The sequence below is a fragment of the Rousettus aegyptiacus genome, unplaced genomic scaffold, assembly GCF_014176215.1.
Source record: "Rousettus aegyptiacus isolate mRouAeg1 unplaced genomic scaffold, mRouAeg1.p scaffold_m13_p_6, whole genome shotgun sequence".
NCBI lineage: Eukaryota > Metazoa > Chordata > Mammalia > Chiroptera > Pteropodidae > Rousettus > Rousettus aegyptiacus.
This window is the reverse complement of record NW_023416309.1, coordinates 61,016,472-61,042,641: the sequence shown is the minus strand read 5'-3', so window position 1 is coordinate 61,042,641 and position 26,170 is coordinate 61,016,472. Positions and strand designations below refer to the sequence as shown.

At 42.2% G+C, this 26,170-nt stretch overlaps 1 long non-coding RNA gene across 1 annotated transcript; it reads right to left on the bottom strand.

Moving 5' to 3' along the window:
• Nucleotides 1-3,251: 3,251 nt before the first annotated feature.
• Nucleotides 3,252-20,890, bottom strand: LOC118603891. Its single transcript, XR_004951441.1, has 2 exons — nt 12,693-20,890; nt 3,252-4,945 (listed from the first exon to the last, which is right to left on the bottom strand). It is a non-coding gene; the product is annotated as an uncharacterized LOC118603891 (long non-coding RNA).
• Between the last annotated feature and the right edge of the window lie 5,280 nt (nt 20,891-26,170).

Sequence of the window (26,170 nt, the reverse complement as noted above, 5' to 3'; positions counted from 1 at the left end):
CTCTGAGCAGGAGCAGACATCAATGAATGTTGCTCCCTGTCTGTAAGCCTAGGAGTGCCATCTCTTTGTTCAAGATTCCAATAAAGATACTGTTAACACCAACAGTCTGGAAATTCCTCCCCTGCAGCCACCCACCCGAAGCTGCCCCTCCCCACTTTGAGTAAGGAGGGACATGTAGAACCTCAGACAAAGGAATCACACGCCCCTTGCATGGACACTGTGAGGGTATATAAGCTGTAAGAAATCTAACCAAGGGGAGATGGTGCTTTGGGTCTATTGAATGTCCCATGCTCTCTGCCGGCATTAAATTCTCTTTCCTCTAACAAAGTTGTCTGAGCGTCTGAATTCCTCCTGTGGTGACCGAAAAAAAAAATGACTCTTACTGGAAAATTACTGCTTGGCTATGTTCATGGGAACATAGGCTGTCAGCCCATAGGAACATAACATTCTAACAATAAGCTTTCTGCTTCTGTACCTCTGTTTGTATACCCAACTTGTGGGTCAACAGGTAGTGAATAGAAGAAAAATAGACCTTTGTGTTTAGACAGAATGAAGAACGGGATTTGGGGCTTAGAAACCCTGTACCTCTACATTTTGGGGTTGCTTAATTTGGGGTTTGCATACCCCTGGCAGACCCAGCTGGCTGAATAGAGTGTTTCCTATAACTCACTGAATTCTGATGTGTGTGTCTGTGTGTCTTTCAGGGGCTGGCAGCTACAACACTCCATCGGATGTCGCTTCCTGTAACAGATGTGTACTTTCCCTTCTAATAAAACTTTTCTTTTCTACTGTATTTCGATGTCTTCCTCAATTCTTTGTTCAACACATCAAGAACCTTGATTGTTGTAGCCGCCAGCCCCCGAAAGACACATGGACCACCATAACTCAGTGAGAAAACACATTCTTTATTCAGCTAGCTGGGTCTGTCAGGGGTACGCAGACCCCAATTTAAGCAGCCCCAAAATGTAGAGGTATAGGTTTCTAAGGCCAAAATCCCATTCTTTGTTCTTGATTGGCTGGAGGAGACGAGAATGAGGGTGAAATTGAGCCAAAGCTAAGTATGAAACAGGCTTTATTAGGATCTGCGGGCGAGATTCACTGGTCCACAAAGGGGCCAGGGAAGTTGCACATGCCTGGGGTATAGGCGTGGTTTTTAAAAGTTCTGGCCCAGGATGTCAGTGGGGTTACAGGGCGGGGACTTTTCCGTTTGGCTGATCTCAGGATGTCGTGGGGTTACAGGGCGGGGACTTTTCTGTTTGGCCAATCTCGCCGCCTGGGAAGTCTCTGCTGTAACTTTGGTCGTGAGCCGTCGGCCATCTTAGGTATTGAGCCACCTTCCCACTGGCGTAATGGTACCCATGAGCAACTGAACAGTTTTGTCTAAATACGAAGGTCTATTTTTCTGTTATTCATTACCTGTCGACCCACAGGTTGGGTGTGCAAGCAAGGGTACAAGAGCAGAAAGCTTATTGTTAGAATGTTATGTTCCTATGGGTTGACAGCCTATGTTCCCATGGGCATAGCCAAGCAGTAATTTACAGTAAGAGTCATTTTTTTCGGCCACCACATAACAATGCACCAGGAGAGGACCCCACTCTCCGGTAACAATGGTGTAGAAAAACACTGTAAATATATAGGTATTTTTATAAAACTTTAGCTGAATACATCAGTCATAATAATACAATAGTGATTATAATAACCATAACTTTGAATGAATAAAAGTAAGTTGGAAACCTGGTCAGAATAAAATGGCTTAGACATATTTTGATTGATTCTTCCCTCTATATACAACTATCAATCCTGGAAATAATGAAAGAGGTAACCAAAGGAAACTCTGGTAGGTGGTAACAAAGAGGTAACCTGATTTGGACCCCAGAAATGGAAATACAGTACAGTGGCAGGAAGTCTTATCACTCCTCACCCAAAGAAGAAAGCTACCTATGTCCAGTGTTTCCAACCTCCAATCTTGCAACAGAAGGCAACCAGAGAAGGTTCAGTCCTTAATCTACAGAAATCACGCCTACATCAGATTAATGTAGGGAGGAGGCAAGAGAATTAAAAATGTTAATCAAACTGCATTCAGAGACTGCAGTAATGCTGATCAGCCCTGCAGCCAGGCCAGGAGGACACCTTCAGAACAAAGGAAGATTTCTGCAGAATTACTAACAACCCATTCTCCACACCAATGAAGGGAAATCAGGAACCTAAATCATTCCCAGTGACTAAAACCATGGGGAACATATGGATTATAGGCTGGGAACTGCCAGCAGGTTTTTCACTCTACATATTCTTACCTTTTCATGCTATGACATAAACTGAATTCCCTCAGGGTCCCTCTCAGTGCCTTTACTCTGTCTCTCTCTCACGGCTTGCCTCTGAGAGGAGACCACACTCTGTGGAGTGTTATCCCTTTTCTAATAAACTTTCCTTTTGACTCTAACTTTGGCATGTGTTGAATTCTTTCCACACTCTCCACCAAAAGACCCTCTTCTCTCAGTCCAGGGCTCGGTATCCCCTTCACTTGGGGAAATTTTCCCCGTCTTGCATCAAGATGTTAGTCCTCTCTTGCTGCTATAATAAATTATCACAAATTTAGTGGTCTAAGGAAATGCAAATTTATTATCTCCTGGTTCTGAACATCAGAAGTCTGAAATGGATTTCACTGAATTTTCTCAAGGTGTCAGCAGGACTAGGGCTGGCTACATTTCTTCTGGAGGTTCTAGGTGGGGATCCTTCTCCATGCCTTTCCCATCTTCTAGAGGCCACCCACATTCCTTGGCTCCAGACCTGTTTCTTCCATCTTCAGAGCCAGCAACATCAGACTGAGTCCTTTTCTTGCTTCCATCTCTTTCTCTATTCTGCTTTCACCTTCCATTTAAAAGGATCTTTGTGATTATACTGGATGCTCCTAGATAATCCAGAATGATCTCCCATCTCAAGGTCAACTGATTAACATTTAAATTGCATTTTTAATTTTTGCCATTTATTATAACATATTCATAGGTTTTGGAATTACGATGTGGACATTTTTGAGGGGCCATTATTCTGCCTACCACAGTCCACCCTCAGGCCCACAAAGAGAAACATCTACTCCACATGCAAAATACACTCCATCCTATAGTCCTCCAAATTATCAACCCATTACAGCATCAACTCAGAGGCCAAAAATCTCATGCAAACCTTATCAGTTCAAAAGTTTAAAATTATATTATCTAAATCGAGTATGTGTGAGGCTCTGCGGATGATCCATCTTGAGACACAGTTTCTCTTTATTTTCGAACCTGTGAAACTCAAGAAACAAGTTACTGTCTTTCAAAATGAAATTGTGGACAGCAATAGGATAACAGTTATAGAAATACAGAATAAATAAGAGGGGGAAAAAAGTCAGCAGTCCCAAGCAATTTTAAAGTCAAGCCAGGCAAATTCCATTTTGTTTCAAGGTCTGGGACTAATCCTCTGTGCCTCAAAGCTCAGCCCTCTCAGCTATCCTTTCTTTTTCTTAAAGAGCAGTTTAATCTGTCCATTTCTTGCCTATAGAATTTTGGGAGTCTAACAACCATCTTTCATTTTATATTTTCTTTGCACTTTTAACTCCAACACGCAGTGTTTCTACCGGTGTAACATCATCAAGAACCTTATGAGTCTCTCATGCAGTCATGGGGATTCACATTATTAGACAACAGGTTCCCTCATAGATCCTTCCTAGAACTCAGTACCACTAGCAAGAGGGATAGATTGGGAGCCCACTATCAGTAAGTGGCCAGGAGAAGCATTCACCTGCTTTGTGGGCCTGACACTCACCGCCCTGTGCAGAAATAGTAGGGCAGGGGAAGGTCACTGGCAGGACTCCCACAACAAGTACCTAACCTGGGAGGCACTTCCTGTTCCCGAAAAGCAGGAGAGATGCTGCCACAACAGGGCTCCAACCAGAAAATCTTTGTTCTTTTGATCCTGAAACACCCCACCTTCACGGAGTGACAATAGGCCGACAAGTCTAGGGAAATCCTTCAGGCCTCCAAGGAGCAACAGCAGGAACCAACAGGAACCTGGAGGCATCAGCTAAACCAAGCCAATTAAAATAACAACACCATAAGATGTCTGAAAATCAAACTGCCATTAGAACCACAGCCCACAAAAATATACTAAATCCAAACAAGGTAATTGTCTGCTAAAACAGAAATTTTAAATAGAAATCAGAGTCTTCTAATATAGACAAAAATGTCCAGGATATTAAAAAAAAATCATCCATCATACCAAGAACCAGGGTAATAACAACTTGAATAACAAAAGACAATCAAATGACAACAAAACTGAGATAAATCAGATGTTGACATATTTTGGCAAGGACTTTAAGGGAACCATCATAAAAATGCTTCAACAATTAATAATACATAAAAAAAAATAGAAAATACCAGAAAATAAGTAGAAGTTATAAAAAAGAACAAAAGAAAAAGTATAGAATTGAAAAATATAATAACAGAAATTAAAAACTTGCTGGTTGGACTTAGCAGTAGAGATGATAGAGGATGAAATCTATGATCTGAGGACAGATCAACAGAATTTATCCATATAAATAATAGAAAAAAAATTGACTGAAAAATATGAACAGAGCCTCAGATACTTGTGGGACAATAAGAAAAGATTCAATCTCCATATTATCAGAGTCTCAGAAAGAGAGAAAAAAGAAATCTAAAAGAGTATTTGAAGAAATAATAGATGAAAAGTCTCATTTTAATAAAGATATAAACCTACAGATTCAAGAAACTGCAATAATCACAAGCAAGGTAAACTCAAAACAAAAACAAAAACAAAACAAAAACACTTATCATAGTTAAACTTCTTAAAACTAAAGACAAAGAAAATATTGAAAACATCCAGAAAGAAATGATGCCTTACCTCATTTGAAACCATGGCAGCCAGGAAGAATTAGTACATTTTTGGAATGCTGAAAAAAAAAAAACCTGTCAATCAAAAATTCTATATCCTATAAAATATCCCTCAGAAATGAAGGGGATGTAAAGATATTCTCAGATGAAAGAAAACAAATAATTTGTCACCTTAAGACATATCCTTGAAAATTGGCTGAAGGAAGATCTAAAACAGGAAAGAAATTATAAAAGAAGGAATTACAGAACATCAGGAAGAAAGAAGAACAGAAAGTCAGAAATGCACAAACAATAGATTATCCTTTTTCTCATGGGTTTTATAAATCATATTTAAAGATTGAAACAAAAATTATAATATTATCTGATGCACAAGATAATGATTTATAAAATTAGGGAAGGAAAATAGACCTAAATGAAAGAAGGTTGCTACATTTCACTTTAAGTGGTAAAATTTTGATACTAGCACACTGTGATAAGTCAAATATGTATTTTGTAATATCCAGAGCAACCAAAATGAAAACTATACAAAGAAACATACTCAAAAACATTATAAATAAATCAAAATGAAATACTAAGAATTATTCAAGCAATACACAGGAAGAGAATAATAGAGAAACAGGAATGAGAATCAGAGAAAACAAACACGAAACAAATAATAAAATGGCAGATTTATGCTCGAAAATATCAACAATGACCTGAAATGTAGATAGTCTAAATATACGAACGGAAAAACAGAGATGGGAAGAGTAGATTTAAACAGAAACACAGTTGAACTACATACTGTTTACAAGAAACTCATTTCAAATTCAGTGGTCTAGGTAGGTTGAAAGAAATAGAAAAAAAATTTACCATGTGAATGTTAGTTTTTAAATAGCAGGAGTGGCTATATTATCTAATAATTATTAGAAGCAAAAAGAAATATTACACAATGATAAAAAGAATCGATCCACCAGGAAGTCATAAAACTCTAAATGTATATGAACCAAAAATAGTGCCTCGAAATACACAAAGCAAAAACTGATAGAGCTGAAAGAAAAAATGGATACATCAACAATTATAGTTGGGATTTCAATGCCTCCTTCTCAGCGATTGTTAGAACTGCTAGACAGAAAATCAGCAAGAATATATATTTGAATAACACAGTCAACCAATAAGGTCCTATTGATATTTATATAGAACACTCTGCCCAATGATCATTTCTCCTCTGGCCCATGAATTATTTTGGTTTCCAGATATATCTGGGTTTGGGGCTTGTCTTTCTGTGATTGACTTCTAATATTATTGTGTCTTGATTAGAGAGCATGTCGCATATACCATCTTTTGTATGTGTTGAAGTTTTCTTTGTGGCTCACTACATGGTCAATATAATAAAGGTTCCATCTGTGCTGAGAAATGAATGTCCAACATGTTGAGTGTGGGGTTCTATATTGGCCCAAGATGTCAAATTTTAAAATTGTGCGTTTCAGATTTCATGTATTTCGTATATATTATATAGTTTCCTTTTAAAAAAATTTAGTTTGAGAATTTATTTTTAATGATATATTTTGAATTACTTTTACTGTCTTACTTTCTATCTACCATGTGTTTTAGGACTTTCTTCTTTTGTCCCTAGTGGACTGAGTTTTCTTGTTCTTTTTCCCTCCCCAGCTGGTCTAGATGTTATAAGATCTATTTCTGGTTTACTTGCACTTCATTTTTTGTGTGTGTTTAGAGGCTTGGATGCACAAACTTGATCACTCCTCAGTTCAGAGGGTGTCTCCCTCCTTCCTCCTTCCTCCTCCTCCTCTGACTCTCCCCAACCCATCATCATCAGTCCACACCAGGTCCCACTTCAGTACTGGTTATTGTTGGTGTTGTTTTTTCCTTTCACTCACCATCTCTGATCCCATTCTTCACATGCTCCACCCCAGCAGCCTCTCATCTATTACATGTGCCTTATAGTCCACACGCTACTTATTTATTTGGGTATAAAGGTAGATAAGAAAATTACAAAGTATTATTTATATGGGCTTTTGTGGTGGACATTAATAGTTTTGGGCTCTAGGGTTCCCCTTGTTTCTTTCATTTCACACAGGGCATCCGTTTTTAGATTTGTCCCTATCACAGCCCTGTATGTTGCGTAGTATTAGCCTCATGCCACTCACCATGGACCTGACAATGGACTTGGTTCTTCACATGGCCTTGAGAGATCTAAGGTCAGACTCTTGTTTCTCCATAACCACTTTTTCTTCTAGACACTTGAATGCTTCCATCTAAAGTCTTATGTTTTTAATTCTTGGAAATTCTCCTTCAGCATTTATTCAAATATTTTCTTCCCATTTCCTTTTTTCTGTCTTTCCAGGACTCCTGATAGAAGGATGAAGACACTTCTTTTTCTAATTTTCACACCTCTCAACTTTCCTCCTATGCTTTCCATCTTCTCCCTTCTTGATGCTTGCTGGCATAGTCCCTCAGTGAATCTTCCAGTCCATTTCAACATGTATATTGTATTTGTCATCCCCAACATTTCTAACTGGTTCATCTTCATAACTGCTTCTTTTGAGCTTATATTCCCCAAATTCTCCTTTATGACTCTAAAGACTTTGGTTGCTTATCTTAAGTACCTGCTCTGTCTGTCCTATTAGTCTGTCTCCTCTGGCATAGATGACTCCCTTTGGGGTCTGTCATGGGGTTCTGTTCTTTTACTAGAGGCCTGTGAGCTCATGCTTATTTCCTTGGGGATATCAGCCACCTTGGCCATTAATGTCTCCCAGGGGTAGATGTGCAGTCTGTCTCACGCTTCTCCAGATAAGATCAGAGTAAGAAAGGGAATATCCAGAAGCTGCACAGCCCTCATACCCATTACTATGAGCCTTATGCCCAGGTGGACCCAGCATGGCATGATATCACCACATTGGTGTCACCAGTTTGCTGCCAGCTTTATACCTATAGGTGGGGCTGAAGGGACAGGTTGGAGTAGCTGGTCACTGCTCATGTGGGAATGGTCTTAATTTTGCTTCGTTCTGAGTTTCCTGTCTGCTCTGAGTACCCTCGGTGCCCAGTGGCAGAGGGGCCCCTCCAAGGTCAGAATGGAGGGGCTCAGCCCCTACAAGCAGAAAAAGGGAAAAACACAGCATGACTTTGAGGCTGCCTCACTAGTTTTTTCCTTGCAACTGGACTGACTCTGGTCTGTCTCCCCAGGTATCCCCTGGTTTTACATTTGCTCTGGGTCTCTCTCTTCTAGCATTGGAAGGAGGTTCACTGCAGCCCTTGATGGTCTACCATTTACTCTAGCACCAGAAGATTTCAAATATTCAAATTCAAACGCCCTCTTCTATCTCCATTCTCACCAAGTCCTTAACACCATTTATGATCTCTGATGCTTCCACTGACACTCAGTAAGGCCTCCAACTTGAATCAACCAGTTACCCACCTTCTTGATTCCTGGAAAGAAACAGTTGTTGCTGTTTGAATCACCACAAAATCATGGCCTCTGACCTTGGTGGGGCTCACCCTTGGATCCAGCCACCCTTTGTCTCTATATCCTGGAAACTTACCCTTCCCCCACCACGCACACTCACACATTCTCACACACATACTCTCTTGTTCACACACTAGCTCACACACACTCACACCCTCACACCAAGAGAAGTGATGAAGCAGTGGTTCTCCTGTCACTTCCCCATAAGCTCTGCAACCCTCTTTCCTGGCTGCCTCAATCCTGACTTCAACATTTTCTTACCCACTCCTGTCTCTAATACATATATAACTCTATTTAAATTCCTTCTCTCTTTAAAATAAAAGGAGAGATAAAAAGTCTCCCTCTGTCCCATGTTCCCCTCAAGTTCTCTTCCTGTTACAGCCAACTTTGCAGAGCCTGTACCATCTCTTCTCATCTGTGCCCTGAGTGCTATTGACTCTCCAACACCTTGTGGAGGTCCAGCTTTGGGTGGTCACCAGTAAGAAGGCTATTTAGCATGATAAATCCAGCATTCCCAAACTCAGCTAATCTCAGCACCATTTTCTATGTAGCACCCTCATGCCCCAAGGAACCCATCTGGAGAACCAAGAACCATACCCACTGTCTCTTTGGATCCACACTAGTCTCCTGGTGAAGCGGCATGCTGGCAAACCTGAAAGACACCTTTCCGTCTGTTGTCCCCACCACACCTCACTCAGCATTCTTTTTCTTCATGCTGTCCATGACCCCTGACTTTACTTCATAGGACCCCTGGTTCTCCTCCTTCCCTCATTTCAGCTGCTCTCAGCTGCAGCCCATCTTACTGTGTATACTCCCAGGGCCTCTGGACCTTCAATGACCACCCACCCACCCCCACACACACTGGGAATGATCCCTTTCAATTTTGGCAACTCCAGCCTGGGTTCCCCTGCACCTTCAGTCTCTCCCTCTCAAGGACACCTCCTGTCTCCCAAAACCCGCTGTCCCAACAAAGAGCTGGTCAGCTCCCCTGGAGGAATGGATACCATGTACCTGCCCCCAAGCACCCAAGCTGTGACAATGGGCAGAGCCCTTGCCTCATTCCAACACCTGTTGGGTCTCTGAGTCCCTAATCTTGCTTCCTGCCTGGTCCCTGCCCATCCTTGAGCACAGCCTCAGGATTTTTCAGAAGTACACATGGCCACCTGCCTCTCTAGGAAACAGTAAGCATCTGGTGATTCAAGAGCTCAGGAGGGAGGTGTAGGCAGCACAGGGAGGTGAGGCAAAGGTATGCATCTAAGGGGCCTCATCCTTTCTCTTGTTCCCTGGCCATAGCCGAAGACAGGTCTGAGTGAAGCCTGTAATTGGCAGAGATGGCTTCTTTTCCCCTGGAGAGAATAAAAACAGTCCCACAGCTATAAGCCCCACTGCCCTCTGACATGAGAATGTCTCTGGCCATCCTGAAGGATACTGGCCTTCCAACCCTGTGATAAGCCCACTTGCCACTGTTTCCAGCAGCTGAAGAAGCACTTCCAGCAGTCACCACTTAAGTAATGACAGGGCATGGGAGCAGGGAGTGTGTAGACAGGAGCTGCCCCATGAACCTTCCAAGGGATGATTGCAGGCTGGGGGAAGACCAGTCCACAGATGATGACCATTGAGGTGGCTGCAAGGGCTCACCTCCAGACTCTCATTGGCCAAGGCTATCTATTACTTACCATGCCATTAGCCACATTTCTGGCACCTGCTAGGAGCCAGGCAGAGTGCAGGTAACACTGTGGGGAAAGCAGGTAAAGGAGCATGGGCTGGGCCTCCTGAGGCTGAGTGGGAAGCATGATATTGTCACAGGAAGAGGAAAATAAAAGATGCTCCAGGAAAGGCAAGATAAAGTGAGGTGCTCCAGGCCCTCAGAGTCCACAGGCCACAGCCCCAGGCCCTACAAGGGCGTCTGTGCAGGCCTGCCCTGTCCTGCTATGGATGGTCTCTGCCTCAGCACCTTCATTAAGATGGATGGAAATAAAATTTGAAGGTACAGTCTGTCAGCTCAACCAAGCACCCTCTCCAGGGCCTCTCCTGGTGAGTCTGGAAGCTCTCCCAAACCCCGCTGTTCCACAGACCTGCTGAGCTTCTCCTGCCTTCCCACCCAAATGCCTTCTCTAGGAGGCAGGTGGTGCCCATTGTTCTTTGGCTTCGGTAACCTATGTAGTTATTATCTACAGTCACTGCCATCCCCCCCCATTGCCAGGGCTCTGCTATTGCCTACACAGTACCTCCCTTCTGTGCTCCTCAACTCATCCACTAGTTTACCACCCTTATCCCTCAAGAACCTGAGCCCCATGATGACAGATTGGCAGCTAGTCCACCCTGGGATCCCTGGATCAGGGCCTGGCACAGGAGGTGCGCGGCGAGTGTTTTGCAGATGAACAAAACTGGGTGATTAATGTTTAAAATGTCTTCCTGTTTAATTCCAACAAAAATATTTCAAAATTTTTTTTCATGAATGATTAGGCTGTGTTGTCCACCTTCATATCTGTATTATCTGTATTAGTCTTTTTTCTCCAGAGAAACAGAACCAATAGGATATATATATATGTGTGTGTGTGTGTGTGTGTGTGTGTGTGTGTGTGTGTGTGTGTATGTATGTATGTATGTATGTATGTATGTATGTATGTATATATATCCATCCTATCTATCTATCTATCATCTATCTATCTATCTATGTATCTATCTATCTATCTATCTATCTAGAGAAAGATTTATTATGAGGAATTGGCTCATGCAATTATGGAGGCTGTGAAGTCTCAGGGTCTGTCATCTGCGAACTGTAGACTCAGGAGAGCCAGTGGTATAGTTACAGTCTGAAGCCAGAGGCCTTAGAATCAGGGGGCTAATGGTATAAGTCCAAGTCCAAGGGTAGGAGAAGACTGATGTCCCAGACCAGTAGACTGGCAGGAAGGTAACAAATGCTCCCTCCTCACAACTTTTTGTTTTATTTAGGCCTTCAAGTGATTGTATGAGGGCCACTCATGCTGGGGAGGGCAATCTGCTTTACTTAGTCTACTAGTTCAAATGCTAATCTCTTCTGGGAATACCCTCAAAGACACACCCAGAAATACTGTTTCATCTGGGTACTCCATGGCTCAATCAAGTTGACACATAAAATTACTGTCACAAAATTTAGTTATCCACACCTCCTGCCTCATGCATGGTCAAGGCAGGGATTGGCTGTCCTGCTGAGACAGGTGTAAGAACTTCAGGTACATTAACGACCAAAGGACTCCCATCCAAAAATCTAAACACCAGTTCCGGTACCACACATTCCAGGCTCACATGGCCCTAAGAGGAAAGTGTTGAGGGGGTAAGTCATACAACTTGCTAGTGAGGAGCTGCAATTTGAACCTAGATCTAGCTGGCTTCAAAGCCAAAACTCCCAACTACTGGTCCACTGACTCTCAAGGGGCAGTTTACCCCTTCCTCTGATCACCTGACAACACTATGCCAAGCCTGCAGAGCTCTGTGCATAACAAAAGGGGACTCTAACAAGCCTTCTGGAATCTTGTAGCTAGGGGCTTAGATATATTTATGGCTTTATTTATCTAGATGAATTTGTGGCAAATGTAAGAAAACTGAAAACTATCACAGCTAGACAATTGTTTTGTGTGTTTTTATGTAATCAGAGCATTTATTTATTGGCATCTGTAGGCACACAAGTGTGTATCCACACACACCCACATACACAGCTCTCCCTAGAATTCTACCACACAGTTTTTGAACAGCTGAGAAGATGGCCATAGCATCACACTTTCTTTGCATTTGGAAAATGCATTTGATGGGAAGTTCTAGGAATAGAAAGTGCAGTGTGAGCCTCCAATGATTTCTTAAGGACACGTTGCTAAATGATTTAATCCTTTCCTGAGACACTGCACATAAATTGATGACCTCTGCTTTTCCTTTCTCCAGTTTGATGAACAATGGATTTTTTGACAGGCTAGTAAATTTCTCTCATTGCTTCTGCTTAGAAAAAAATTTTTGAAATATGGTGCAATATATGATTATTGCAAAGCACTCTGCACCCAGCCCCCTTCCCTCACAGAGTGTAAAGCTACAGTGGAATGAAGGACAAGCTGGTGGTAGTGCTCTCAGGATGAGCAGAGTGCTGTTAAATTAAAATAAATGAAGGCTATTCCAAGATGGTGACTCACACATAAAGGAGGCCAGAGACATGGGGGACGGCTTGCTACCCTCCTGAGCTGTGCCCAGGCTCTGCGATAAGACAGGGAGGGAGTCACTGACAGCCTTCTGTCCCACTCAGAGCACCCCCAAATATCATACTTTCATCTGAAGGGGGCAAGGGAATCCCAGAGGGCCCAGAGGAGAATCTTACTTACCTTGCAGAACCTGGGATCCAATCATCCAACACATGCATTCAGTCTGACCTCGTACTACACCTTTTTGTAAGCCAGGTAAATAGCCAGTTCATGCCTAAAGGGACAGTTCTACTGGGAGTCCTCCAGGATGTGCCTCCAGTAAGCGCTATAGCAGTCAGCAAGGGGAGGTTCCTGGAGGAGGAGATACTGCATGAACAGTGGGACTGACAGGTATCCAAGGTACGTAAGGCAATAGTGTGATGAGGAGGAGGCTGAAGAGACGCTGGGTATGGAGGTCTATAGAACATGAATAGCTAAGAGGGGTCTTGCTTAGCATCTTGACTGACCCATCCCTATCTCTGACTCTGCTGAACAAAACCCTCTACTGGGGGCATGCTCCCATCCAACCCCAGGATTACTCTCCTGGACGCTGAAGGATGAACCCGAGGGACTCCCCTTCTCAGGTATGGATGGGTCTTGGAGAACCCACAGCCAGGTAAGCAGTCTGTTGTGGTTACCTTCCTGGGGCTGAGTTGGAAGCTCACTCATCCTGGTCTTTCAGATCTGAGGATAGCGTGGCCCACAAGCCTTGTCCAGGTACAGACTTGCCCCAGCTCCCAGGCCTGTGGGGCCCAAGTGAGAATAAAGCATAATCCAAGGTCCAGGTTTAGGCCTCAAATGCACAAAACCTGCCCCCAAAGACCGCTCTCAGCCATACTTGGCCTCCAAACTCAGGGCAGGGAATGATAACGGGGCAGTCCCATTTCACTGGCAAATCAGGGCCATGACTTAACTAGAAAACAATCTGAATTTCTGGAGGGAAAAATAAAACAAGAAGGAAAACAGGCTAGAAAGCTATTCGTATAAAATATGACAGACCAATAGCTAATTTTTAACATAAAAATTCCCTCAAATTTTAATGAATTTATTAATCCTCCACTGATAAAGGTGCAATAGTTACAAGAAGTTTATGAGAATGAAACACAATCAGCAAGAAAAAGAAAAAAAAAACAAGATTATGACATCATAAAGTAGTGACCTGCTCAACCACATAGCAAAGAAATTCAGATTGAGTAATAAGGTATAGTTTTATACCAAATTAATGTCTTAATGCCAAACCCAATAGTGACAAGTCTGGGGTATAGGAACAAGCTTCTCATGCTGTGGTTTTGGGAACTGGTTCATTCCTTCAGGCCAGATCCACACACTATTGCATTCAAACACTCATACTCTGGGACACTAATTCCACATTTGAGCAATTACCCTGTGAATATGATTTAAAAGAAGGAGAAAGCTATATATGAACTAGCAGGCTCACTGCAGCATTATCTTCATTATTGAAAAAAATAGGAACAATGAGTGAGTCACAGTGAGAGGAAGGCTGGCTACTATAAGACAGTAGCTCATGTAGTGCCTTAGGCTTCTTTCTGGCACAAAGTTAGTGAGTGTAGCACAACATAAACACATCCACCATTGCCTCAGATATAGGCCAAGATAGCCAAGAAATATGAAAGCAACGACCACTAAACAAGAAGCTGTGGATGGTTTTCTCTTCTGTGCATATGAAGTTTTTTATTCATGCTAACTTGCAACAATTCTGTTTATTTCAAGTGACCTGCTGTGTTGTCACCATAGGTGTGTGCTCCTTGATAACTGGTCCCTGGTTGCCACCATTGAGGCCTTCAGTCCTTTCTCTTCCTTTCCAGCAGCCCACATGCCTAATTCATCCTTGGCAGAGAGCCCTTTAAGGACACAGTCACCTCCCAGCATTACTTACTCTTTATCTCACCTACTTGTATTCACCCAACTTCCTTCTGAAGAAATATCCCACGATCAGCAATAATGGTCACAATAAACAAAAATTAAACAGCCTCATGCAACAAAGAGGGGAAAGAGACCAGGGACTGTACCAGAGGACCAGTCCAAGGAAAGTAGGTCTGGAATTGAGCATAAAAGCAGGCACTGAGCTACCTGGAAGACAAGGTATAAAGGAAAATAAGACATATTTTAACCTTTATTATCCAGGACAAGAAACCATAACCATTTGTTGGGACAGACCAGTGTTTTTATAACTTGACTTGAGGAGACCCGTTACTATGTATTTGCTCATACAAAGGTCCTGAAGACATCTCAGGGTCTCCAATGTTTCTGGTTAATACAAGAACATTCTTTGAGTGATCTGATCTCACCCTAGTGTTGTCAAAATGTCTTGTTAAGTTCTAGTCCTCTGAAACATTTCAGTTGGAACTCTGTAATGTAATCAAGGCAGGTCACTTTCTGAACTAATCCAAAAGTGAATACTTTCAGAAATGAATGGCAGTCTTGAACACCACCCCTGGTTCCCTGACACAGTCTTGTTTTTCATTCAATGATAGCAATTAATGTAAGGGAGAAATGAAATAACAGAACAGCAAGTAGTGCTTGGGCTCTTAGACCAGGAGGTAAGCAGATGCCTGTTGCTTGAGGGTTCTGGTTCCTTCTAGGGTAGAGAATATCTTGCTGCCATGTTGCCTGAAGGTGCTGGAGGACTCTGACAGGCATCAGGAAGGAGATGGGCTACCAGGCCTTGAAGCTTCCCCCATGAGCTCTCTCTCCCCATGCAGCCTGCTGGCAGAATACAGGGACATGGCTCTCCTGAAAAAGCTAGCCCTGCCCTCCACTGACACTACCTCTCCTCTCACAGCACTGTGGTAATGAGGCCCGAGTTAACTGCTTCCTAGGACGATTGAAAGTTATTCACTTTCCTTTATGGCCCAATCAAAATACCTTTTCTTTCTCTAGAAAGAATATGCAAGTCTAACTATGAGGAAGCATAAGATGTGTATAAAAGGGAAAGCCCCACTATGATTGGGTCTCAGCCTTTCAGTGTGAATCCACTGAGCCAGTGCCGGCACCAATAAATGTTACTTCCTGCTTATTGCCTTGATGTTCCATCTCTCTGTCCAAGTATTCTACATTTCTGGGGGCTCCTTTGGGATCAGAGACAGTCAGTTTTTCCCCCCTTGTCATTGGGGTTGTCCCCCGGGATGCTAGGAGAAGCAGACTCTACCTGGCATTAGTGGACCTGTTGTCTGTAGGAGTGGGTAAATGACTCCTCTAGCGGACTGGGGTGGTGGCTCCAAGAACACAACAGAACACAGTGAGGGGCAAGAACCAGCACAGGAGCACTGCTCAATGGACTGGTAAGGACTTGGATCCAGGTATTTGACTTGCCCCTAAAGAGGCAGAAAAGGAGTCTGATCAACTCCTGAGGTCATCCTAGTAGTCTGTGGAGGGAGATGAAACTATGACCTCTCAGGTATTTTGGGTGGAGGGTGGTATTTGAATGATGAGTACCTGAGTATGAATGAGACACAGCTTGGCCGCAAAGTGAAAGTTGAGCCCTTATCTGCGGGTCCGTGGTGAATATCGTATAGCTTAGAGTTGTATCACTGGATCTCTTTGAGGAGTCTATTCCAGTGACCCAAGTCAGGGGCTTATACCGATCCACCAATTGCTAAGAGGCACCTGAAATATCCCCGCAAGGGGAACAGCCAGAGAAAGGCGAAGTGAATCCCTGAGCCTGTGTGTGTCACCATCACACGGGTGGAATGTGGATGGACAAGAGAGTAAGCAGACCCTTTAGGTTGTATGATAATGTTAAGGAGGGCTTTTCAGGAGATTATGGTGTGAAGCTCACCTCCCCCCAGAAACTTCATATTTTTTTGTGAGATAGACTGGCCCTCATTTGATGTGGGGTGGTCATCAGAAGGATCTCTGGACAAGGCAGTCATAGCCAGGTCATTGCAGGGAATCCCAGTCATCCAGACCAGTTCTTCTATATTAATAGTTGGCAGGATGTGGTCCTGACCCAACCCCTTTGGTTGAGAGCCTGTCTAGAAGGGAATTGCAGAGTAATGTTAGCCTGGGCCACTGCAACCTCCAAATCCTGACCTAAAGAAAAGAAACCAATCTTGCCAAGTGAGCCAGAGGATACCCCATCGCCATATGCTCCCATTTATCCACCCCTGCCAAGGGCCTCGGAGCAGCCAGCTATGCCCCTGAGACCTTTGTCCTCAAGTCCACATGAAAACAGCTTGGAATCCACCGACACCTCATCCTCGTTGACCTCTGTAGATTCTCTACCACCTCCAGCCCTGACCCCCTATGGATGGCCCAACCAGAACCTGACCAAAAGCAGCAGTCTATAGAGGAGAGGCCCTCCAACTACTCCTGTGTGAAACACAGGACCCCATATACTATGACCAGGATGGCCACATACAGTCTGGCTGATGCACCTTTGTGTACCAGCCCTTCACCACCACTGACCTCTTAAACTGGAAAAATCATACTCCCTCCTTCACAGAGAAGCCTGAGGTCATGATTGACCTACTGTAATCTCTCATCCAGATGCATAAGCCCACCTAGGTCAATTGCTGCCAGCTCCTCCTGACCTTCTTCAATACAGAGGAATGCTGGTGAATCACCCAGGCTGCTTTAAAGTGGCGAGAGGCATATGCCTTGGCAGGGACCTTAAACATTCAAGCCTATGCCCAAAACCAGTTCCCCAAGGATGACCCCCAATGGGATCCCAATGAGGACAGGGGACTACAGATGCTAGAGTGCTATCTGGAAGAAAGGAAGGATGAAAACCATGAATATGAGTAAGACCTTGGAGGTACTCCGGGGACCTGAGGAAAGCCTAAGCCAATTCTATTAGAGGCTGTGTTTTGCCTTTATACCCCCTTTGACTTAGAGGCAGCCCCAAACCAGAGGATGGTTAATGCAGCTTTTGTCGGTCAGGCCCAGGGTGACATCTGGCACCAACTGCAAAAATTGGAGGGTTTTTCTGGTATGAATGCCCATCAATTGTTAGAGGTGGCAACAAAAGTGTTCATCAACCAAGATGAAGAAGCACAATGAGAGGCAGACCAAAAAATGAGAAGAAAAGTAGATCTGCTCGCTGCTGCCCTAGTAGAACGATCAGGACACTCCTGGAGAGGTGCCCCGACATGCTGTAGATGGGGTCAGAGGAGAAGGTGACCAAAAGAACCACCTCACTCAGAAATGAGGTTGGGGTGGGACCAGTGTGCTCATTGCCACCAAAAGGATCACTGGAAAAATGAGTGCCCCCAACGGTTGGGCAGTTACTAGCCTGCTTCTAGCCCAAGAGGAAGAGGCCAGGTGTTCCAAGGATGGTACCAGCTGACATGGTGACCACCTGAGGCCCCAGAAGATGATTTTGTTGGCCTGGATGCCCTGGGAGACTACAGAGAAGTGTAGGCCAGACTTGGTTTCATTCTGTTAGGCCCCCAGGAGCCTATGGTCCGAATGACTGTAGGATACAGGGGTAGAACATTTTGTGGTGACTCAACTCATAGGCCTCCTTTCACAGAGACAGGCCACCATTGCAGGGGCTATGGGCAGCCAGTCTCATCTCCCTTTTCTGCTGCCCAGATGATGCAGCCTGGGAGGTTGCAAAGTCATTCACAAGTTCTTATACCTCCCTGACTGCCCAGTGGCTTTAATGGGTTGAGACTTGTTAGGAAAATTGAATATCCAAAAATCTTTCACCTTCCATGGCCAAGTAGCCCTAATTCCAGGGAAACCAGAAGCAAGGTTCATGACACTCATGGTTCCCCAGGAAGAAGAATGTCTCCTCTACAGTAGGGAGGCCACAACCTGGACCTGAGCGCCCCTTCAAAATACCTGGGGTATGGGCCGAAGACAATCCCCCTGGACTAGCCTGGAATACTCCCCCAGTACTGATAGAGCTCAGACCAGGAACAGAGCCATATATCAGAAACAGTATTTTATCCCTCACAAGGCATAGATTGGGATCCATAAACATCTGGAGAGACTCATTAAGTATGGGATCCTTTGACTGTGCCAGTAACCATGGAATACGCCTTTCTTACTGTTCCAAAAAACCAGGGACCTACGATTATCAGCCAGCCAGGACATGTGGGCCATGAACCAGGCTACCATAACTCTGGACCCAATGTGTACACCTGCCTGGGACTCATCCCCACAACCTTCTTCACATGTCTGGATCTTAAGGATGCCTTTTTCTGCAGATACCTGGCCCCTCAGAGCCAGCTAATCTTCACCTTCCAGTAGGAAAATCCTGAGAATGGAGAAAAAGGCCAGCTAACTTGGACTCGATTGCCTCATATTTTAAAAATTCTCTGACCATTTTCAGAATAGCACTGGCCTCCGACCTAAAAGCTTTCCAGCAGACCAGAATGGCTGTGCTCTGCTCCAGTATGTAGGTGATTTACTGCTGGCAGGGAAAACACAAGGAGAATGTATGGAGGGAACACAAACACTCCTCACCCTATGGGAAGCTGGATATAAGGTTTCCAGAAAAAAAAAGTCCAAATCTGTTGGGAGAAAGTTAAATACCTTGGCTTCCACATATCCCAGGGGCAATGCCAACTTGGCCCAGAAAGAAAAGAGGCTGTCTGCTCGATACCCACTCTATCTACCTGATGCCAGGTTTGGGAGTTCCTGGGTGCCATAGGGTTCTGTAGGATTTGGATACCCAACTACTCTGTCTTAGTGAAACCCCTTTATGAGACCACAAAGGGGGGCAAATGAGAACCACTAGTATGGGAACAGGCACAAAAAGGGCCTTTGAAGACATTAAGCAAGCCCTCACTAATGTACCTGATTTGGGACTGCCTGAACTCTCCAAACCCTTTTTCCTAATATGTACCTGAATGGGCAGGCATTGCAGTCGGGGTCCTGACTCAAATGTTGGGAACCTGGCCTTGCCTGGTGTGGCCTATCTCTCTAAACAACTTGACTCTGTCACCCAAGGCTGGCCACCCTGTTTGTGAGCACTCACAGACACGGCCCTCTTTGTGTTAGAGGCCAACAAACTAACTATGGGGCAAGGACTGACAGTTCATGTACATATTCAGTAATGACATTACTGGAGTATAAGGAACAATATTGGCTAACCAATGCCCAGTTGGTCAGATAACAAGGAATGCTGTGTGAGAATCCACACATACGCCTAGAAGTAGTACAAAACTTGAACCCAGCCACCTTGCTACCCTTTGTGCTTGGCCAGCCAGACCACCATTGCAGTGAAGTCATGGGTGAAGTATTTTCCATTACACACGACTTGACAGACCAGCCCCTCGAGGACCTTGGTGTGGAATACTACACAGATGGTAGCAGCTTTATGAGGGGAGGAGAACATCTTGCAGGATATGCTGTGGTGACTCTACATTCTACCACTGAAGCAAAACCTCTGACTAGGGGAACCTCAGCCCAAAAAGCAGAGTTCATTGTGTTGACCCGAGCCCTCCAGCTGGCAGCAGGAGTACATGTCAATATCTATACTGAATCTAAATATGCCTTTACTACCCTCGATGGAGACTTATATAAAGAGAGAACTGATCAATTCATGGGGGAAAGACATAAAGTATGGATAACAGATTCTTGAAAGTGATGTCAGAAACATGGCAGTGTGAGGGACAGCCCCAGATCTCTCCCCTTGAAACAACAATAGGATGAACATCTAAAACTCAATAAAAAACGCCCCAACTGCACACCAGTACATATGAGTGTGAGATCTGAGCATAAGAGCTACCACAGGTCAGAACCTGTGTTGGGTGGTGGACTGAAAGAAACAAAGAAGCTGCCTCTCACAGCCTGCCGGAGCTCCCTGTAAGAGGAGGAGAAGGGGAGAAGGTGCAGTGAATTCCATGAGCAGCCCTGCCTGGGAGGGCTGTGAGTTCCACATGGCTGGAGGCAAGACTCAGTCATTAGGGCAGAGGCAGAGAAGCAGGGATAGCAGAAAAGTGGAGACAGTAGAGAAACAACAGTTGATTTTTACTAGCCATGGCTGCAAAACCGAGGCTAAGCTGCAGTCCCTATCCTCCAATCCAGAGGGGCCCTCCCTCCACCATACCCTCTGAGACCAAACACTGTGGAGCCCAGGGGGATCTAAGCAAATGCTACCAAAACTGTCGCTAACACTGACAGGAACTGAGACTGAGGGTAGCAAAGGTGTCTAAACATCTATAAGGAAAAAAAAGGGCATTTTTAAGACTTTATATAAAGCAGGGATCTAAAGGGCTTAGACGAAATGTACTGGAAACCAAAGAAAAATGCCTTCTTTACAACAGGCTAGAGAGATCATTGTATAATAAATCTTCTATCTGGAAAAAAAGCAGAATATACTTCCATTAATGTCCAGGGAGAGAAATAGTACATTAAACAACATGAAAAACCAAATACACAAGGCATCTCAGAAAGAAAGAAAGAAAGAAAGAAGAAAGAAAGAAAGAAAGAAAGAAAGAAAGAAAGAAAGAAAGAAAGAAAGAAAGAAAGAAAGAAAGATCTCCAGAAAATAAGCTTACAGGTATGGAAATACGCAACTTAAATGGCAGAGAATTCAGGATGGTGCTTCTGAAAAAACTCAGTGAGATCCAAAATGAATCCTATCAATAGTTTCAGGAATTGAAAAAACAACTAGATGAGCAGAGCAAGGAGACTGAAATCCTCGAAACAAACCAAATAGAACTTATGGAGATGAAGAACACACTGCAAGAGCTGAAAAAGAAATCACAAGCTTGGGAAATAAAGTTGACCAAATGGAGGAAAGGATCAGTGATACAGAGGCAGAAATCTAGAAATAAATCAGAAGAAAAAGAGAGAAACTGAAGAATGAAAAACCATGAAAAAGAAATACAAGAACTAGCTGATACCATTAGGAGAGAGAACATAAGAATAATGGAGATTTCCTAAGGCCAGGAAAAGGAGCAGGGACTAGAAAGCATTTTCAGACAAACGGTGAATGAGAATTTCCCAAATCTAAGGAATGAGCTAGAGCTTAGAATTCAAGAAGTTAACACAACACCCAATTCTCTCAACCCAAAAAGGCCTTCACCAACATATCTTGTATTAAAATTATCAAATATCAATGATGAAGACAGAATTCTCAGGGCAGCTAGAGAAAAAAGATGGTAACCTATAAAAGAAAACCCATTAGATTATTGTTGGACTTCTCAGCACAAACCAGAATGAAGTGGAATCAAATATTCAAACTATTAAATGAAAGGAACTACCAGCCAAGAATAATGTTTCCAGCTAAGCTCTCTTTTAGATATGAAGGAGAAATAAAAACCTTTCCAGACTTACAAAAATTGAGGGAATTCTCCACTATGAGGCCTACATTGCATGAAATACTGAAAGGGGTCAGCTCACCTAAAACAAAATGACAAAAAAATTAGATTATTAGGAGTAAGGCGACTAGCAAGCTGATAGAAACAGAGGAGTGCAACCCTTACTAAGGATAGGGCATTATAAGCTTAAACACTAAGAAGAGGTTTGCTATAGCAGGATAGTAATGAACATTAAACATACGTTGGGACAAATTGAGACAACAATACTGAAAAAGAGAGGATTCAAAGATCTAAATTCACAAATGGAGATAAGGCAAAGAAAAGGGATCACCATATATATGTAACTGTCCTTTACATATTCATAATGGTAACCATACAACAAAGATTCAGAACTGAAGTATATAACATAAAACAAAAAGGACCAGAGGGAAAACCCACAAAAGCCAACCAAAATAAAGATAACAGATACACAAGGACAAGGAAGCAATAGCAATACCGAGCTACCAGAAAGCAAAAGATAAAATGGCTATAAGTAGACCTCATATTTCAATAATAACCCTAAATGTAAATGGACTGAACTCACCAATAAAAAGGTGCAGAGTTGTAGATTGGATCAAAAAGCAAAACCCCACCATATACTGCCTCCAGGAGACACATCTTAGCTCCAAAGACAAATATAGAGCAAAGTGAAAGGGTTAAAAATGATATTTCAAGCAAATGGTATTCAGAGAAAAGCAGGAGCAGTGGTACTAATATTGGACAAAATATACTTCGAAATAAAAAATGTATGGAAAGATAGTGAGGGACACTTCATAATGGTAAAGGAAACCATGAACCCAAAAGCCATAACACTTAATATCTATGCTCCCAATAAGAAAGCCCTGAAATATGTAAAGCAATTACTAACAGAACTAAAGGGAGAAACAGATTTAAATACTATCATAGTAGGGGACTTAAATACCACACTGTCGGACATGGACAGATCATCTAAACAGAAAATCAGTAAGGAAATAACATCCTTTAATGACACATTAGACCAACTGGACATAATTGACATTTACAGAGCCTTTCATGCCAAAACAGCTGCTTATACATTCTTCTCTAGTACACATGGAACATTTTCAAGAATCGACCACATACTGGGACACAGAGATAGCCTCAACAAATATAAGAGGGTTGAAATCATACCAACCATATTCTCTGATCATAATGCTTTGAAGCTGGAGATCAACTGTAAAAAGAAAGCAGGAAGAATAACAAATACGTGGAGATTAAACAATATACTACTGAAAAATAACTGGGTCAGAAAAGAAATAAAAAGAAAGATCGAGAACATAGAAATGAATGATAATGAGAGTACAACATACCAAAACTTTTGGGACAAAGAAAAAATGGTCATAAGAGGAAAGTTCATATCATTACAGGCCTACTTCCCCAAACAGAAACAAGCCCAAATAAACAGCCTAACATTTCATCTTAAAAAACTAGAAAGGAAAAAACAAATGAAGCCTAAAGTCAGCAGAAGACATATCAAAATTAGAGCAGAAATAAATGAAATGAAATGAAAAACAAACAAAAAAAAACAACAGAAAAAATAAATGCAACAAAGAGCTGGTTCTTTAAGAAGATTAATAAAATTGACAAACCCCTGGCTAGACTCACTAAAGAAAAAAGAGAAAGGACACAAATAAACAAAATCAGGGATGAAAGAAGGGGAATTATGACAGACACTGCAGAAATACAAAGGATCATACAAGATTGCTATCAAAAAGTATAGAACACCAAATTTAATAACCTAGAAGAAATGGAGCAGTACTTGGAAAAATACAACCTTCCTAGACTGAATCAAGAAGAACTGGAAAATCTAAATAGACCGTTCAGCGTATGGAAATGGAAACAATCATCAAAAACCTAATAAAAAGTAAAAGTCTAAGACTAGATGGCTTCACCAGTGAATTCTACCAATGCCTATTCTCCTCGAACTGTTCCAAAAAATCAAAGAGGAGGCAATACATCCTAACTCATTTTATGAGGCCAGTATGACCCTGATACCAAAACCTGGTAAGGATAACCCAAAAAAGATAAAGTGCAGACCAAAATTCTCATGAACATGGATGCAAAATTCCTAAATAAGACACTAGCAAACCAAATACAACAACATATTAAAAAGATTATACACTTTAATCAAGTGGGCTTCATCCCAGGGGCATTGAGATGGTTCAACATATGCAAATCAACTAATGTGATACATCACATAAACAAATTAAAAAATAAGAATTATATGCTCATATCAATAGATGCAGAAAAAGCCTTCGACAAGATATAGCATCCATTTATGATCAAAACACATAACAAAATTGATAAAGAAGGAAAGTACCTTAACATAATAAAGGCTATCTATGACAAACCCTCAGCCAACATTATACTTAATGGTGAAAAACTAAAAACCTTCCCTTTAAGATCAGGAACGAGGCAAGCCTGTCTGCTATTGCCGCTGTTATTCAATATAACATTGGTGGTCCTGGTGAGTGCAATCAGCAAGAGAAAGATATAAAAGGCATCCACATAGGAAAGGAAGAAGTCATACTGTCACTATTTGCAGATGACACGATTCTCTATATAGAAAACCTTAAAGGCTCCACAAGAACACTACTAGAAACAATAAGCAAATACAGTAAAGTTTCTGAATACAAAGTCAATGTTCAAAACTCCATAATGTTCTTTTACTCTAATAATGAATTTTCAGAAAAAGAAGTGGAAAAAATAATTCCTTTTGCAATTGCAACAAAAAAAATTAAGTGCCTAGGAATAAATTTAACAGAACATGTGAAGAGTATATATAATGAAAACTATAAGATCCTATTACAAAAAATTGAAGAAGATACAAAGAAATGGCAAGATATTCCGTGTTCTTGGATTGGAAGAATCAACATAGTTAAAATGACCTTATTACCTAAAGCATTTTACAGATTTAAGGCAATCCCCATCAAAATCCCATTGGCATTTTTTAAAGAAATAGAACAAAAAATCATCAGATTTGTATGGAAGCACAAAAGACCTCAAATTGCCAAAAAGAACGAGTAAAAAGAACGAGGCTAGAGGCATCACTCTGCCTGACTTCAAATTATACTACAAAGCGACAGTAATCAAAACGGCATGGTATTGGCAGAAAAACAGACACACGAACCAGCGGAACAGAATCAAGAGTCCAGAAAAACTCATGTTTAGATGGGCAAATAATTTTCGTCAAAGAAGCCAAAAACATACAGTGGAGAAAGGAAAGCATCTTCAATAAATGGTGCTGGGAAAACTGGAAAGGTACATGCAAAAGAATGAAACTAGACTGTTGTCTATCACCACACACAAAAATTAACTCAAAATGGGTTAAGGGTAAATATAAGACCTGAAACAATAAAATGCATAGAAAACATATGAACATGGAACTAACCTCAAGGACCTTGGACTTAAAGAGGATTTTATAAATTTGACCTCAAAAGCAAGGGAAGTAAAAGCAAAAATAAATGAGCGAGACTACATCAAACTGAAAAGCTTCTGCTTAGCAAAAGAAACCATCAACAAAGTAAAGAGAGAATCATCAGAATGGGAAAATAAATTTGCAAACAAGGCCTCCGATAAAGGCTTAATATCCATATGACTCCATATGGATTTATACGACTCCATAACAACAAAAATATCAAACAATCCAATCAAAAAATGGGCAGAGGACCTGAACAGACACTTCTCCCTAGAGGACATACGAATGGCCAACGAATATTTGAAAAGATGCTCAACATTGCTAGCTATTAGGGAAATGCAAATCAAAACCACAATGAGATGTCATCTCAGATGTCACCTGTTAGAATGGCTATAATCAACAGAACAAGTAATAACAAATACTGGAGAAGATGCAGAGAAATAGGAACCCTCATACACCGCTGGTGGGAATGCAAATTTGTAAAGCCATTATGAAAAACAGCATGGAGATTCCTCATAAAACTAAGAATTTATCTACCACATGATCCCTCTACTGGGTATTTACCCCAAAGACGTGATAACTCATATCCAAAAAGATATTTGTACACTGATGTTCATAGCAATATTATTTACAGTGGCCAACCAAAGTGTCCTATGATAGATGATTGGATAAAGAAGCTGTGGTACATATACACAATTACTCAGCCATAAGAAGAGATGAAATACAGCCATTAGCGACAATATGGATGGATCTTGAGATAATCATGCTAAGCAAAATAAGCCAGACATAAAAAGTTGAAAATCACATGATATCACTTATATGTGGGATATAAACCTAAGACTCATGGATACGGACTATAGACTAGTGGTTACCAGAGGGATGGGAAATGAAGGGGAGGAGTAGTT